At 34.2% G+C, this 19,275-nt stretch overlaps 1 protein-coding gene across 3 annotated transcripts in view; it reads right to left on the minus strand.

Annotated features, from left to right (window-relative positions):
- Positions 1–19,275, minus strand: part of Ssbp2 (single stranded DNA binding protein 2) — a 225,409-nt gene that overhangs the window by 104,315 nt on the left and 101,819 nt on the right. The window lies entirely within an intron of this gene.

The raw sequence follows: 19,275 nt of genomic DNA on the forward strand, positions 1-19,275 counted from the left end.
GAGTAAGAGTCTCATGCACCTTCCTGCTCAGGCTGGCTTTAAAATGTGATGGATGCTCAGATCTCAGCCTTCTGAGAAGCTAGGATTACAGGTATTAGCCACCACTACCTGGCAATATTTTTTTTAATTCAAATACATAAATTCGATTGAGGTATATGAAAGACTCAGGTTCTTTTAGTTATCAGTATTAAGGCTGCAAGAATAAATAAAATATGATACTATATTGTGTGTCATGAAGTACTTTAGGCAAAAACTTTTCTATTCTTCCAGGTATGTTTTCCTACTAAAGTTCTAATGAACTAAAAATGAATTTCAACGGTACCATCTTACAAATAAAATGTGCCTTAGAAAAAGATGTGTTTAGTTTTTAACTGATTATGGTAATGCATCTGTTTCAAAACTAAGCATTTTAACTTCTCTACCTATATGGAACTGATTAGCTGCACAAAAAAAGTGTTTTTGAACATTCAATTTCCAAGAAATAGCAAGTTATCAATTTGAGAAAAATCAACAAGTCTCTAGGCAAAGTATTATACCAGAAACTAATGAAAATGGTATTTCACTTTCACATCATTTTGATAACCCAGTACATGCATACTATCTAAAAAATATAAATTAATGACTTTCTAGGAAAATACAGGATAATCAGTCTGAAAATAAATCTTGTTAATTCAGGAATGTAGTAACTACAGGAATATTCTGAGTTCCCAGCCATATTTTAGAGCCTTTGGGATATATGGTGAGAAATACATCTATTTGGGTTTCTAATACCAGTGAAATCCTTTGTGGCAACTTTCAAGCCACAGAAATTATCCTATTTGGAGACTATAAATCTCTTATAAGAAGTGCTTCACAATTAAGAACTGTATCATGGAAAGGCCTGTCAATAAACATTATGGCTCCATGGATAAGTCTTGAGGAATATTTAAATCGTTATTAAGAGGGTGGCTTATTTACCTTAGATTTATAAATCTGCAAGTACATAGCAGCAGTAAAGAAACTGGAATGAAGAATATAGAAAAGGTTTTAGAGGAACCACAGGATCAATGTGTTCCGGTGTGGAAAAGAAACTAAAGATTACAAAAGAGCTATGTCAGAATGTCTTTACAAGCTAAAGTGATTTTTCCAAGGGCATAGTCATAAACTTGAAATTTGATCTTAGTACTTTTCTTGTCTTAACTGGCCTCACTTCCAGTATCCCCAAAACATCACCCTGACAAGACATCATCATCCCCATACACTGAGCTACGTAATTGGTAATTCAGAATAACACTGTGAAATACACACTGCCATCATTTCTGTCATCTGGATGACTTGGTAGCCTCACCGCATATCCATCAGACCTTACATGATAGAAACACTTTTGTTTATAAGAGAACGGAGAGTGAAACTTCCTTTTCTCACTTCCCCAAAGATCCAGAGTGCCATAGATCCTTTGTGTATGGAAGTTAAAAACAAAAACAAAAACAAAAAAAAACAGCCTTAGTAAGGGAGTATGATAGAGGGGATGAGATTAACTGCGATACATTGTAAAGATGCGTGGAAATGTCACAATGACATGTGCTCCTGCATAACTAATATATTCTAGAATAAAAATAATTAATTCAATTTATTTTAAAAATAAAAAGGTATATTTCATGTTTTCTGCCTGATGTACGTGACACTGGTTGCCTTATCTTAACAGCCGAGGATATTCCTTTGCTCTGCATTCCCACAGAAATGTATACAAATGCACTAGAGGCAAGTATTAAGATTGAAAACTGATTCCTCTTTTCAGAAGTATTCATTTAACTGTTTTAACATTTGAATCTTTTACAAAAACAAAAGAAAGTGTTTTAAACTGAGTAACGCTTGGATCTTCATTTGCAATAGGAAGGCCTACTTCCTCAGGGATTCCAAATCTGAGGAGTAGGGAGCTAAGGAGACCTTTTCTAACCTACAAGCTTCGGATAACCAATGTGCTAATGCCACAATCCACAACTGCATGCCACAGGACATCTTAAATTTCAAGGGTAGCGCATAAATATATGTTGAGTAGTTCAGTTAGGATATTAGAGTGCATGAAAATCAATGTGAAATGGGAACATTTCCAATCTGATTCCAAGACTTGAGCCCAGCAGGTGCTACAAAACCTGTATGTTTACATATTACAGCATAGTATTTTTTAAATGACTACGAAATTGTTAAATCATAGATATTTATGAAGCTGATTATACTGAAGCTACTCACAGGAAGTAAATTGCTTGGTGCCCACTCGGAGTTGCAATTTGCCAGAGGCAAATGCATATTCTTGTTGGAATAACATAAATCAAATAATCTCTGTTCTGTTTTATATGTAACATCCAAGACAGAGAAACAAAGAAGACAGCAATAGAAGTGTATTGACGCCATACAACTATGGAATCGGATAGTAGAGACTCAGTAGTGAGCTTAAAACCATGCTGGTGGCTCACAACTGCAATCCTAACCACTCAGGAGACTGAGAGCTAAGGATTGTGGCTCAAACAAGATGGGACAGGAAAATCCATGGGACTCTTATTTCCAATGAACTACTCAGAGAAGTCCGAAGGTTGGCTGTGGTTCATGTAGTAGAGCACTAAGCCACAGATGTTTGGGACAGCCCACAGGCCATGAGTTCAAGCCCCAGGACTGGCATAAAATAAAATAAGTAGTGAATAAATAGTAGATAAATAAAACCCTTACTGATTAATATAGCCAATAAGTAAAATAGCAGAATTGCAAATATCAACAAAAGGCTGGAAAACAAATAAATAAAAATTGTACAACCAAAAAATAAGATATATAAAATTAAGCAATAGATATAGCATATTAGCACAACTGAAAAAGTCACTGCATTCAGGAGAGAAGAAAATATGAAAACTAAAATGTAAAGAAAAACTGAAAATTATACACACAAAATTTTTGTAGCTGCAAATGACATATAAAGTATGATTTTAAAAAATATTTAGCACATAAGTATTTGGACTCTCACAATGGAAGAAGTTAAAAAAATACAGTCAGAAGAAAGATTTGAAGATGTAATAACTGAAAAATTTCAAAATCACAACTAAAGACATTAAATCCCATATTTAAGAAGTACTATAAAACCTAGGAAAGCAAGTACAAAGAAAATAATACCCAGTCTTATAATAGTAAAACTGATGAAAACTGAATATAAAATATATGGGAAACAGCCAAAAATAAAACCACATTAACAGGGCTGGGGATATGGCCTAGTGGCAAGATTGCCTGCCTCATATACATGAGGCCCTGGGTTCGATTCCCCAGCACCACATATACATATACAGAAAAAAAAATGGCCAGAAGTGTCGCTGTGGCTCAAGTGGCAGAGTGCTAGCCTTGAGCAAAAAGAAGCCAGGGACAGTGCTCAGGCCCTGAGTCCAAGCCCCAGGACTGGCCAAAAAAAACAAAAAAAACCAAAAAAAAAAACCACATTAACAAAAAAGGTACAACAAAGGAGGCCAACAAATGGAATTTTATCTTCAAGACATTGAAAGAAAAGTCAACAAAACAAAGTCAACATCCAACAAAAATGTCTCTACCTCTCCCTCAGAGTGTAATGAAGACATTAAAAAAAAACAACACAGAAATTAGTCACCAGAATATTTACACACAGTATAATTGCAAACTAGAGTATACACTTCAGAGCTTTTCTGTAAAAATAGCATGAATGATTTCAACTATACGAAATTTTTTAAAAAAGAAAAAAAAACTTTAAGTGAAGTTGCTAAATGTATAAAAGCAAAAGGAAATTTATTAGCACGGTAGTTATAATACTATTTTTTAAATCATCATCTATTGCAAAAGGGATAGGTGGTGTCATAATAGATAATCCTGAAATCAATAGCAACAATAACACAATGTAATGGTGGGAGGTAGAAGCAAGGAGAGCTAAAGAAAATATGATATAAAAAATAAAACAAGGAAAGGTATATGTAATATAAAATGGCAGAATGAATAGTTTTAAGGCCCAATATTGGTACTTACATTAAATGTAAATCAAATAAATATTCTAGTTATAACAACTATATTAGAATGTATGTTTAAAAACTCAACTATATATAGATAACAATAAAGAAGCTTGACTATAAAGTTGCAGAAAATAAGAAGATATACATCTTTTTATATAAATATATATAATAAATATAAATTTTATATATATACATGTATATATTCAGCATAGATACTAACCCAAATAGAAAGTATATTTTCAGGCAAAATACATAGTTCCTGCACTCTGGGAGAGTGTTCTATGAAAGTCATAAGAGAGAAAGCTTGTAAAGGGAGATTTGTGTAAGATAATATTTGTCAATTAAACATAGCTTCAGATACAAAATAGAGATGAGTTTTGTTCAATATTCCAAATGTAAAACAAGCCAGCTTCAGTTTATATAACCAAGTTAATTCTTACTATTCAGAGTTCTTCATGCTATATTTCTTAGTTTCTATCTTCTTTATAAGACTTCTGGTTATTTTTAAATCATTTCTTATTAAGAATAATAATCAGTTTTTCTCAAAATCTAAAACTTTTAATGCATGCTTTTTCTGAACTAAGTTTACACTACAATGAAATACCTGAGTTAACCTGATGAAATATCAACAAGTATATTTCTTCTTTGTTTCACAGGTTTCTGCTAACCAACATTGAACACCCTTCCCCCAAGATAAAAGGCATAAATTAGAGGAGGTTTTTAGCTGAAAGTGGCATTTCAGATCATCTAGTCAAATGCCTTCATTTTAACTTTTAACCAAGATGTTAACTCAATCCTTGAATCTATTCTTTGGCCTTTATTAGGATTGCTACATATCCTGAAGGATTTATATGCTCAAATTTACTTTTAGCTCTAAATCTGACCTTTGGGGATTCTTGATCTCAGTTACTGCCTATCTTACATACTATTCTTTGTCTCTGTATTCCTTACAGATCTAGGCAACAAAAGCTTGAATTGTAATCAACTGATGTCTATCAGGTATTAATCCATTAACATACTCAGAATCAGAAAAATGCATTGCAAAAGTGACCTATAAAATTTGTGCTTTTGTTTATGTTTCTTTGGATTACTTGTTACTGAAAGCAAAAAGGCAGAAATTTTGTATTTTGTAGGTGGCCTATATCTTTTCTTTCATTTTACACAGGATATTAAGTGGTGTGCAGACCTTCACAATGAACTTAATTTTATCAAAGATTATTTGTAATGATTTTATATTTTTATTTAAAATGATTTCATACTTTGAATAATAGTGTCTGGGATAATAGTGGAATAAAAAAATGAACACTATAACATTAGCATTTGGTGTTAACATATGGTGTCATTGTGTGTCCTTGTCTCCTATTAACAAAGTACTTTTTCCCTTCACCTACACTTGGGATTTTTTAGGAAGATCCCAGCTAAATATTTTTTTCTCAGAAATACCTTGACATTGAGCATATACACAATATGATGTACTAATCCTGAGATAGCACTAGAGTTGTTAAGATACCTCTCTTTGATATAGAAACAATCCACTAGGGTTACATAATAATTCTAACACATGCACATAAATGCCTGTGGTTCATAACTATAATCCCAGCTACTCAGGAGGCAGTAATCAGAGTGTCTCAATTCAAAGCCACATGGGCAGAAAATCTGAAATACTACAATTAATGGGGAAAATGCTGGAACAGAAGTGTGTCTTGTGGTAGAGCACCGGTAGTGAACAAGCAAACTGAGAGAAAGTGTAAGGCCCTGAATTCAAGCCTTGGTACTGGCACCAAAAGAAAAAAAGCAATAAAAGATAGAAATATGACAGTTTGGGAGACTAAACCAAGGGACGTGTTTTAAATTGAATTTGGTACTTGGTGGTTGAATTAGGATCTCACAATTGGTAAGGTTTATATTTAAGCTATGCCCCAGCAATTTTGTCTTTACTTTGAGGTTAAGTCTCACTAACTAGCCAGGCTGGGCTCAAACTCTAGCCTCTATCCCCACAGTAGCTGGGGTCACAGGTGTGTAATTTAATACATTAGATAGTGTTCAAAGAACATTAACTCTAATGGGTAGATACATTGAACACTGAATTGTAAAGTCATTGCCAAATTAAAAAAAAAATTAAGATAAAGCATGAGGCAAGAATAGGGTTATTTTCCCATGACAAATAAGATTTAGAGTTTAAAATCAAAAGTAACAAAAAACCAATGTGTATTTAGATTTACACTAGTTATTTTTTGACTGAAGTATGAACCAATTTACCTTTAGGACTTAACTAGCAGTCCTTAATCAACATATATGAGCTGAATAATTGTTGTAGAGTTAGACTGACTTTCTCAATTTCCTTTTAAATAGTACTAAACTTTTAATAGCTCTGCTTTAATAACTTGCATTCATTAATAAAATACAGGAATTTTATTGTACAGAAGAGTCTCAGTCCAAATTCTTGTCCTTTCCCTATAATTCAAATTATCAAAGTGGAAACTAAAATTATATTAATTTTGTTTTATAGAACATCCCTGTAACAATGTAGAAACATACCATTGGAAAAGTACTTTTCTTTATATATTAAATATTATTTATAGAACAGTAACTTCTTAACTAAGTTTATACATAACTGAAACCATATTAGATATGAATTTAACATCCATATGTTTTAATTAATTTGTAAACTGTTGTTGGCAGTTGATCCAGACAGGAACTGGCAAAACTGTTCATTCACTAGGTAGTGTCTTGGATCTATCTGACAGTTTCCGTTTCCTATTGTGAAATCTCTTATCTGACTATGTAAGCCTGTGCTGAGGGGCCCAGTGCTGTTTTTACTGCCAGCCATCTGAAACCATATAGTAGAAAATGCAGCTTTCATAGTCCAAATACTTCCAGCTCTGTTTCTATAGTGGATGAGGAATCAAGCAGGTCAAACTAAAAACATAGCATTTAATAACATTCTCAATAAGATTTATCATTCAGAAAAAAATGTGATCCTTTTTAAATTTGCTTCCTATACCTTGCTCAAAATTACTACTGACAAATTTTTCTTTTTCGCTCATAATTTGTTTTATCATATTATCAGAATAACTTACTAATAATCTCTTTCAAGCTATAGCCTTGCTTCTTTATTCAGTCCACTGAACACTAATACTTGTATAGAATGCTGACCCTTTAAATACAATGTTTTAAAAATAATCAACACCGGGCTGGGGATATAGCCTAGTGGCAAGAGTGCCTGCCTCGGATACACGAGGCCCTAGGTTCGATTCCCCAGCACCACATATACAGAAAACGGCCAGAAGCGGCACTGTGGCTCAAGTGGCAGAGTGCTAGCCTTGAGCGGGAAGAAGCCAGGGACAGTGCTCAGGCCCTGAGTCCAAGGCCCAGGACTGGCCAAAAGAAAAAAAAAAAAAAAAAATATATATATATATATATATATATATATATAAAATCAACACCATCCAAATCTGCCAAACCTAAAAAAGGAAAGTTTAATACTCAATAATTTTCCTGATATTACTCTTTTATTCTTATATGAAAGGAGACTGTGATGACTGTCCCCTCTCTTTTAGTATCCCCTAAACTCTCTTTGCCTCTTGTCTTCAGCGTTCCATACTGATGTACTCAGTAATCTTCATTATAAAAATAAGTAATGATTTTCTAGTATTTTCAAAAAGAAAGGCAGATTCCTTTACATACCACTAATTTTCATGAAATTCTTACTCTCTTAAGTTTTTCTCTTTTTCTATTCCTTTTATTCTCTTAAGTTTTCCTCCCATCCTACCTAGCCTAAATAAACATACATTAAATCTATGGTTAACTTCCTCTTAAATCAATGCAGCTTTTACTCAGTCATGGCTTTGGAAATGTTTCATTAAAGGTTTCTAATGAATAAGTTCTACCACACTTAATCTTTCCTTTGATATCCTTCCATTTTCTTTATAAGGCTGTTCTTGATCCCACAGTAAATGTAACCTCTACCAAACAACAGAAGTCTCAGGAGAAAAAATAATGAAAAGATCTATAGTAAGCTAACATTTGCTTTTTGTCTCATTTTTTCCTGTTGGTCTACTTTTTTGTGATTGATTTTTACCTATGTAAATTATTTTTTAAATTATAACTTAATGTTTGTAATCTTTACTCAATCTTAATTTCTTTCCTTTTCTCTTTAACCCATTTTTTTTTGCATTTCCTTTCTTTGGAGTCACCCTTATTCATTTTTTTTTCTTTTTATGGCTTTCTGTACCTTAATTCCTTTTGCTCTGGCCCTTTACTTTGTTCTCATTAAATTATGTAAATAAAAAATCCAAAAGCAAATTTAAAATCAATTACATAGTAATTCTTTCAAGTAAATTTTTTCAATTAACATAATTGGCCCATATGGATTTTGTAATGCCACTCTATACTTTCTAAGTACTAAAGTTCTCAGGAGTATTAGAGTAGTGATAGGAATCAATGGGAAGAGAGCACTCACAGAATTGCTGTCAGTACAGGACTCCAGTGGCTCTGTAATTCAAACGTCCTCTGATTCTTATTTGAAAACCACTGTGATATATTTATAAGGTTAATTTATACATGTGTAATTACTGACTAAAGGAAAATCTGAACCTAAATTAGTAATTTAGAATTATAAAATGATCTTAGTATAATTTTGAAAAGTTTATGACTTTGCTCTTGGTTATATCTCTCTGGGTTTAAATCACAACTGGACCATTTACAAGCTGTTGGATTTGGGGCAAGTCACATCATTCTTCTAAATCTTTAAGATGGGGAATCATAATAATGTCTATCAAACAGAGGTGTTAGAAAGGTTAAATACAGAATTTTCTATAGTGTGTTGAACACTATCTGGTTCATAGTAAGCACTTAATACAGTTTGATGTTGTTGCTTCTGCTATTACTGTTGTAAATAACATTCCAACTACAGGTGGAGCATGCTTAATCAGAAAACTGGGAAGTCAAAAAAGGTCTAAAGTTAAAATTTTTTTGAACTCCAGCATGACACAAGTGTAAAGTTCACATTTGACTTCATGTGATTAGTTGCAATCAAAGCGGAGGAAGACTAAAAATATGGCATAAAATTACCTCCAGGCTCTGTATAAAGTATGTATGAGATATAATTTAATGTTTAGATTTGAATCTCATCCCCCAAATATCTCATATGTGTGTGTATATCCCTGAAATCTGCAATACTGATTTACCTTCCCCCAAATTTGTTCTCATAATGAGGTCTCTGTGTCCTGTCTCACACTTTCCCACTTGGTTGGCTTGGTTTCCCTTAAGCAAGTGTATGTGCAGAGAGGTGTATGCGATATAGTTATAATTGCTTCAAAAAGAAATACCTGAATTAACTTGAACTCCAATCTACCTATAAATTCTAATTATAATTCTAAAGTGAAATGTAAAAAAAAATTTAGAAATTTAGATTTCAAGTTTATAAGATTAAGATGACAGGAAGTCCTTGTTAGTGGTAATCTCATTCAATCTCAACAAAAGCCTTTGCTTTCTCCAGGTTTTTCACAGGGCTTTTAAACAAACTGAGTCTCAAAGTAAATAGCCTTTCCCCTGGCTTATAAACTCAGTTTGTCTAAGTATTAGGTTAAATCTCTGGTTGTTTTGTCTAAGTAAAGCCATCTTTACAAAACACAAGCATTCCCGTTGGTTTAGAGTTGAGGTCTAGAAAATGGTATTATTTTTTCTTTTAACTAATTTTAAAGAAATAAGCAAAATAAAATAGAATATTTAATATTATTTTATTTTTTATGAAATTCATGCTTTTAAAAACCCACAATTCACAATCCCAGACCTCAAACTTTACCTCAGAGTTATAATAACAACAGCTTCGTACTGGCATAACAATAAGCCTAAAGACCAATGCAACAGGCTAGAATACCCACAAACATATATGCTTTATTATGTATATATAAATATGTAACATATATTATGTATGTATATACACATATACATATATGTATACATGTGTTTATATACATATGTGCATATATGTGTATATATTATATACACATACATAAAACATACATGAATGTATAATATGCACATATATACATATATGCCGTGTTATATACATATACATATATATTACATATGTTTCTGAGCACACACACACACACACACACACTCATCTGATAATTGACAAGGGAGCCGAAAATAGATGGTGGGAAGGGGGCAGCCTCTTCAATAATTGGTGTACAGAAAACTGGACCTCCCTAAGTAGAAAACTAAAAATGAATCCTTTTTTCCACCAGGCACTAATATCAACTCAAATTGGATCAAAGACCTCACTGTCAGACCTGAAACTATGAAGCTAGTATAAGATAAAACAGGAGAAATAGTAGAACTTATCAACATAGGCAGAGAAAGAGTCCCAGGGGCACAGCATACAGGAGAGAATACTTGACAAATGAGATTACATCAAACTAAAAGGTTTCTGCACAGAAAAGGATATAGTTGCTACACTAAAAAGACAGCCAACACACCAGGAGTAGATCTTTACCAGCTACATATCAATAAGGGCCTAATATCTAAAATGTACAAGGAGATCAAGAAACTAAACCTTACCCCCAAAAAAACTAATAACCCAATCAATAAATAGGCAAAGGAGCTAAATAGAGACTCCCTCAGAAGTATGAGCAGCCAGTAGAGAATGGTCAACATGAGAAATGCTCAACATCCCTGTCCATAAAGAAAATAAAAATCAAAACAACCCTGGGATTCTATCTTACCCTAGTAAAATTGTCCTGCATCTGGAATTCCAACAATAACAAATGCTGGCAGTGATGTGGGGGAAAGGGACCCTATTACAGTGTTTGTGAGAATGAAGACTGGTACAACCAGCCTGGAGAGCAGTTTGGAGGTTCTTCAAAAAAACATAGAACTACCCTACGATCCAGTGATACCACTCTTGGGCATCTATCCAAACTGGTACAAGTGAGGACATGGTAAAGAAACATCCCTGTTCCTTGATACAGTATTCACAATAGCCAAGTTATGGAAACAGTCCAGATGTCCAACAATGGATAAGCACATCAAATCATGTAGTACATATATACAATGGAATTTTACTCATCCATTAGAAAGAATAATATTGTGTCATTTGCAATAAAATGGGTGGACCTAGAACAAATCATGTTAAGTGAAGTAAACCACATTCAGAGGGATAAATAGTGCATATTCTGTCTCATATGTAGAAGCTAGATCTAAAATACAACTATGCATAACATACACAGGAATCCAAAAGGAGTGGCCAAAGAGCACAGGAATAGGAGGAAAGGTGAGCAAATATAGTCATATTCAATGTACATTATATAAAAAATGATCTATGTAACTTGAGGTTAGGATAAGAGGGAGGAAATGGAGGAAAACAATGAAAGGTGTGAAACTGACCATTAAACATTGTACTCAGAAACTGACTTATGATTTTAACCCTTTGTTTATTTAAATAATAATAACAATAATATAAAAATCTGGGCTGGGAATATGGCCTAGTGGCAAGAGTGCTTGCCTTGTATACATGAAGCCCTAGGTTCAATTCCTCAGCACCACATATATGTAGAAGGCCAGAAGTGGCTCTGTGGCTCAAGTGGTAGAGTGCCTGCCTTGAGCAAAAAAAAAAGAAGCCAGGGACAGTGCTCAGGCCCTGAGTTCAAGCCCCAGGACTGGCAAATAAATAAATAAACGGATAAATAATATAAAAATTCTTGATAATGTTTTCCTTTTTAATAATTTTTAAAACTAATTCAGTAAGTATTCTCATAATTCACAAAAACACATTCTGGGTAGTTTCTATTGAACCTAATGAAATAAATTTGTACTAAACGTCTATTAAGATGTCTATTAACAGGTATTTTTTTCCTTCGTTTAATAAAGTAGCTATTTCATACATTTCCTGTCTGAAAGTTGGCTGACTATTGCTGACCTGTTCTTTACCCAAATAAATTATTGATTACACATACAGATATTACTTTTAACAAACAGCTCCTTATCTTTTGTACAGACATGGCAATCTTAACCACTAAATGTCCATTTCATTTTCAAAAGGTCCACCATATTTCACAGTTTTCTTATTTCACATCTTAGCTTCATTAAATGAAGTACACCACAAAATTAGCACTAACATACCCCATATAAAACACAGCAGTTTCCATCCTTGAATTTTTTAATATAATAACTATATTTTAGCAGTTTCTATATTCAAAAAGGGAATTGCAGTTTGCAAGTATAACAATGGTATGTGACTTAAGAAACTTTAAAGAGGGGGCTGGGGATATGGCCTAGTGGCAAGAGTGCTTGCCCTGTATACATGAGGCCCTGGGTTCAATTCCCCAGCACCACATATATAGAAAATGGCCAGAAGTGGCGCTGTGACTCAAGTGGCAGAGTGCTAGCCTTGAGCAAAGCCAGGGACAGTGCCTTGAGTCCAAGCCCCAGGCCTGGCAAAAAAAAAAAAAAAAAAAAGAAACTTTAAAGATGCTTCTACATCCTTTCTTAAGCAATGACATAACTTTTTACATAACTTTTCCAGTATATTACCTTAAGTATCTTCATAACAAATCTATGAGATAAATATCTATGCGGTATCACTGCCTTACATATGAAACTGTAACCCCTCTGTACATCACTTTGACAATAAATAAGTATTCAGAAAAAATTATATATATGAGGAAGAGATGGCAAGAGAAAAACATATAGTACTAATATTTCATATAATATTAAGAAAAGTAGACCCTCCTATAAATAATTTTAGAATCCACAAAAGCACTGAATACATAAATACAAAAAGTGGTTTAAATCTTGTATCTGGTTCAGAGTAACGATACACAATCATTTCTCCCCTGCAAGCAAGCCCAGACTCAGTCCTCTTTTGGTCACCTTAATCAATTTTTCTCTCATGTCATGTCCTGTCTTTCCCCCACCTTTCCTATCCTACCCATTTCATTTTTACTCTAGTTCCTGAAAACCTTTTCTAATGAAACCAATCTATTCTCATTTCTTCGTTTTCTGTAAGATTGATGTAAGATATATTTCCCTGATTATGAGATCACTGTAAATCTAAATTCTACTCTAAAATTTCATTTTCACATAGATGGTTTGAAACTTGGAATAGAGTTTTACCTAATAAAACATGTCATAAAAATTTGTCAAATTTCTATGCTGTCACACAGACCTTTTAAATTTTTCTTTAAAAACAAAAGTTGTATGTTTTACCATACAAAAAATTTTGACATATGTATACATAAGGAAATTGCTTAATTAAATTAACTTGTCTATTATCACACATATTTATCTTTTTTCCAGGGTAGAAAACACTTAAAAATCTCCTGTCACACCAGAAAGCAGTGTCAAACTGCTGTAATCCTAGGTTTTCAGGAGGCTGAGTTCAGAGGATTAGAGCTCAAAGCCACCCACTCTGGGCAGAAAAATCCTGTAAGACTCCATCTCCCATTAACTAGAAAAGAAAAAGCCTGGCTGAAGGTATAGCTCAAGTGGTATAATGTAAGCTGTGTGCAAGCAAGCTGATGGTGGGGAGAGGGGAGAGAAGAGAGAGAATACAAAGCCTTGAGTTCAAGGATGGTAAGCACAAGCAATAAAATCTAGGGAATTATAAAGTTTTAAGTATGTAATTCATGGTTATTAAATACAGTCACCACAGGTACAAAAGACCTTGTGAATTTATTCATCCTGTCTGAATGACTTTTCTGTCCCAAATTCCTCCATCTCTGGTGACCATCATTCTACTCTATCCGAAGATTTTGAATTTTCTGGATTCCAAATATATCATACAGTATTTGCCTTTCACTGCCTGGTTTATATTACTTAGCAAGATGTCTTCTGGATTCATCTATCCTTTACAAACTACAGGATTTTCTTTGCTTTGTAGCCTGAATAGTTTTCCCTCATGTATGTATATGTTTTATAATCCATTCATTTATCAATGTATTGATTTCAGTCTTTTCTTCCTTGGCTGTGCTGAATTCCTACCAAGCATGGACAAGGGTTTCCTTTTCTCCACAGTTTGTTTTGCTTACCTGATAATAACCATCCTAAATAGAGTATGAGATAATATTGGATTATAGTTTTAGAGTGCCTTTACTCAAAAAACCCTTTTAAACTCACAACAGTAAGAAAATTACTTGAAGTGTCAAATAATAAATTATTTCATAATATTCATTATTAAGCCTATCATTAAAATTGAATAATATGGATAGAATATTATAATTCCCAAGGTTTATTTAATTAACAGAACATGGGAAACATTTGTTTTTATTAACTCTAAATGGAAATGGTGAATGCTTTCTGGAGAGATTTTCAGTCTCAACTAGCATGAAAAGGAAAGAAAACAGGCTTGAGATTGTTGTTTTAAAAAGGTTGCATGAGGCCCCAGGTACTGGTGGATCGTGAAGGTAATCCTAGCTACTCTGGAGGCTGAGATCAGAGGATTCGGGTTTGAACCCTGTGGGCAGGAAAATCTCCAATAAACTACTCAAAAAAACTACTCCAATAAACTACTCAAAAAAACTACTCCAATAAACTACTCAAAAGAGCTGGAAGTGGCTGTGTGGCTCAGGTGGTAGAGTACTCATCTTCAGCAAAAATAAGCTCAGGGACAGCACTGAGGCCCAGAGTTCAAGTCCCAGGAACAGCAAAAACAAATAATTTTAAATAAATAAATAGATAAATAAAGGGTTGCATGAAAGTGATTTAGGGAAGATTCCTAGCATTTAAAGAATGATATGGGGGGCTGGGGATATAGCCTAGTGGCAAGAGTGCCTGCCTCGGATACACGAGGCCCTAGGTTCGATTCCCCAGCACCACATAGACAGAAAACGGCCAGAAGCGGCGCTGTGGCTCACGTGGCAGAGTGCTAGCCTTGAGCGGGAAGAAGCCAGGGACAGTGCTCAGGCCCGGAGTCCAAGGCCCAGGACTGGCCAAAAAAAAAAAAAAAAAAAAGAATGATATGGGTGGCTTTCTGTGTTTGTACAAATAATATGGTTTATGCTGGTATGTACCAGGAAGAGGGTGCCTTCATGACTACTTCCAATAAAAACCATTGGGCACTGAGATTCAACTGTCTGCTCTGTAGGACATCTTGAATTTCTAGTGTAAGTAGCTCCTGGTGGAATTAAGTATAACATTTGTGACTAGAAAGGGACTTATGGAGCTGGTATACAGTTTTCTCCAGATCTCTTTTCTGTAAACTTTTTCCTTTTCCTCCCAACTGGTCCTTCCTTCCTCATTTTTCTCTCCATTCCTTCCTCCCTCCTCTCTCCTTTTCTTTCACACCCCCTTTTTGCTTTCTAAGCTTTTGCTGCAATGAATCGGCTTGGTGAGTAACATTGGCAGCTAAGTTCTGAGTCCTTCTAAGAAATCACCCAATCAAGAGGAGGCCCTGGAAGAAGCCTGACACAGGTGGTTACCATATTTGTCTTGTTTCCATTAAATTCATGAATAATGTACAAGTAAAATAGTGACATTGTCCTTATTCTTCTTAATTCTGGGTATGGTTATTTGTGGCTCTCGGTGCCTAAGTTGAAGTCTTTCAAACTTTTTCTGGCTAGACTGACCTGGAACTATGATACTTCTCTCAGCTTCTTGGTATCTAGGTTATTAAGTGTGTGCCACAGGCACCCAGTTCGCTAACTTGATTATAAATCATAATCAAAATTATAAGCCCTCTCACAACAAAGATGAAAAGATATTTGATTCTGTCTTTATTCTCTCATGTGGTTTGAAGAAATAACCTGAATATTATCCTTCCAGATAGTGTTAAATCATGTAAGAAAGCCCAGGGCACTGTGGCAAGATCAGCATTTGGGGATAGCAAAAGGGAGTGCCAGAATCTTTAAGTTCAGTATTTGCTAATGGGGCCATGGAAAGAGGAAAAACGTTCAGCTTTGATTTTCCCAGGCCAGAAATTGAAGGTCAGTGGTGTTAGGCAATCACAGTTCCTCTACATATTGAGTTAAATTAAATGGGAGATCCAATTATATTATTCTTAATTTCAATTCTGAAATAAAGAGGATTCTATTTTTCCCCTATGCTTCAATAAATTCATCTTTCACAAAATAATTTTGATTTTTTTTCAAGCAAGAGGTCTTTTTCACAGAGGTTTTATAAATATTATGTTTCATCACTTAACTGCAGGGAAGGGTTACAGAGACCCTTGCAGTAACATTCTTAGAAACAGACATTCACAATCCATTGATGTGGAAGTGGGAAGAACGACTGACTTTGGTAAAGTCTGAGGACCTCTAACTCAAAAGTACAACTTCCCCAAGGATATGTGACTTAGTATATATAAAACTACCTCTAGAATAGTGCTCTTTCAATTACTCAACCGATTTCAAAACCTCCTTCAAAAGTTAAATTGAATGACTCTTCATTTTCAGTTATCGAATACGTACTGAGTGGCCACTATATTCTGGACATACCAGGTAGTGAAGACACCAAGGAAATATAGCCTTAATTTTTCTGCACTCATGAAGCTTATATTAATACTAAACTCCCAAGCTCCTCAAAGCCTTCCCTTAATTCTGCAGACTAACTCTAAAGCACAACCTTCAAATGTTGACATAATATGTTGTGCTGATTTTCCTCTCAGATTATGTTTTATTGTAGGTATCTATTGACTTGTCTTCTCTATTAGACAGAAATTAGTTAATGACTGGGTTTCTGTTTTATTTTGAATCTCTTCAGCACATAGGTTTATGTCTGGCCAAGTCAATAAATGTGTTTTTAATTAAAGAAAAATTGAATTATTTAAGAAGGAGGGAGTTGAGGAGTCCTAACATGCATATTAAAAATAACAGAAGATATAGGTTAAATACTAGAAATAAATCACAAAGGATACTAAGTTTTTGGTATTTCTGTGGATCACAAATAATGCACTGAAATACTATAAAACTAAAGGCTCTAGTTAGAAAATAAAATTCACACCAACGTTCCATGATAATTCTGGCATTGTGATAAATATCTCAGAATTACAGGAAAAAAATTGTAAGGAACAGCTGCATACACAAGAAAAACAGGAAAAGGAAAAGAGAAGCCAGAAATAATATGGTAATCAAACTTTTTAAAATAAAAACCATTTAAAGGAGAACCAGTAAATTCTTCACAAATTATTTTGCCCATTTTATGTTTTACTATAGCAACAAAACAGTAAAGTGAAAGTAACACGGAAAGACAATTCTTTAGGAAAGGTTTCCTTCTAATTTTGCATACTTGGATACATCTAACTGATCCTGCTGAAAAGAATACAGAACAAATACTTCATCATTTGGGCGTGTGCTTTTTACTTAAAACAACAGGAAGAGGCTGGGAGGATGGCCTACTGGTAAGAGTGCTTGCCTCTTATTCATGAAGCCCTGGGTTCGACTCCCCAGCACCCACATATATAGAAAAATGGCCAGAACTGGCGCTGTGGCTCAAGTGGCAGATTGTTAGCCTTGAGCAAAAAGAAGCCAGGGACAGTGCTCAGGCCGTGCCTGAGTCCATGGCCCAGAACTGGCAAAAAAAGAAAAAAAGATAATTAAAACAACAGGAAGAACATTACACTATTACCCAATCTATGTAAACAATTGATCACATACAGATGAAATGCCATGTCAGTGCTTTATTAAACTCTTCCTGGACAATAGTAAAATATACTTAGCTAAATTTATAACATTCTTTACAAATATAACAGCTGTCTATTTTATTAATAGATAAATTTTGAATGTGAAATGTCATCATTATATATCTCTAGTTGAAGGCCTTTGTGATAATTTGCATGATCCAATTTAATAAAACAATATTATATATAGTGTATATTCATTTTTCATCAGTGTATCTTTTTTATAATGGACCTAATGCTATAGTAAAAATCAATTCTGCAGGGGTTAGGAACAGGTCAGGGATGGAACTGGCCACAACAAAGCAAAAAGAGGAATCCTTCCATTCCATTGGTAGCAGGTGTACACATGAGACTAAAAAATCGTAGAAGCTAAATGAATACATACACATATACAAGTACAAATAAAACGGGAAATAACTGAATATAATCAATAAGTTATAGAAAGGTCTATATCTTAGTATAATTATTAGTAACAGAATTTTTTGAAATGTTACAATGGAAGGAAATATGGTAAAGAATGCATGGGACCTCCATGTATTATTCCTAACTATGCGTGTGAATCTACCATTTTCTCAAAATAAAATTTTAATTAAAAATCAATCTGGAACATTCTTCCCTGTGGTCATAATTCATATCCATCAAAATAAAAAATATATTCCTATCTCGCCCCATAACCACCAAAGTCTCTTCACACTTAATTCAAAATCCACATGCAAATCAACTACATCCAGGCTGAGATGAAAATGATGTCCTTAAGCACTGTACTTGAGTATCATTCCTCTCAATCTAAGACTTGTGAACTAAATAGACAAGTTATTTCCTTTCCACAAAAATACCAAAATTATTCAAGTATATGAACACCACAACAGATACTCCCATTCAAAGGAGGGTAGGAGAAAGCAAGGGATAAAGCATGTAATGTCACTGGTACATAATAAATCTGGAATCTCTGGCAGGACACATTGTAGCTAGTACCTTGATCAGAATCCAGTCTTACTCAGTGGGTGTACATCACGGTGTTCTAGACCATGCCCTATAGATAGCTTCACGGTCTAACATTTGAGTCACATTTCCTTTTCCATTAAAAAAATTCATGTTTGCAGCTGAGGACTTATCTCAGTTTATTTCCTGCATATGGAAATTCAAGGATCCAAAAGTAATTTTGTTTGTTCATGGACCTTTCAGTCTCTCTCTGAACAAGTACAGTAACAACAGAATATAAACCATAGGAAAGAAAAACAAAAGAAAAAATCACACAGTACATTTAAATAACAACAATGAAAAACCTCTTGTTTCCATATCTTGGAGTTCATTTCACTTAACATCACCTTATATGATCATATTACATAGCTATTGAGCTCTGCTAGGACTATGCAAGACATGTACTAATTATTACCAATGAGGGAAACCATGAGCTCTATGTTTTTTGGGGTCTGGCTTACTTCACTTAATATGATTGTTTATATGTTTATCTGCATTAGGGAAGGGAAGAGGAACATTGAAAATGGTGAGACAAAGGACAAAGGGTGAAGCAATGCCACAGTGAAATTCACAAGACAATACCTTGGAAGTTAACTGTACAACTTGGGGCGGGGAAGGGAAAGTGGGAGAAAAATGAGGGAGAAGGTAACAAGTTTGACAAGAAATGTCCTTACTACCTTACCT

This window comes from Perognathus longimembris, chromosome 22, assembly GCF_023159225.1.
Source record: "Perognathus longimembris pacificus isolate PPM17 chromosome 22, ASM2315922v1, whole genome shotgun sequence".
Lineage (NCBI taxonomy): Eukaryota > Metazoa > Chordata > Mammalia > Rodentia > Heteromyidae > Perognathus > Perognathus longimembris.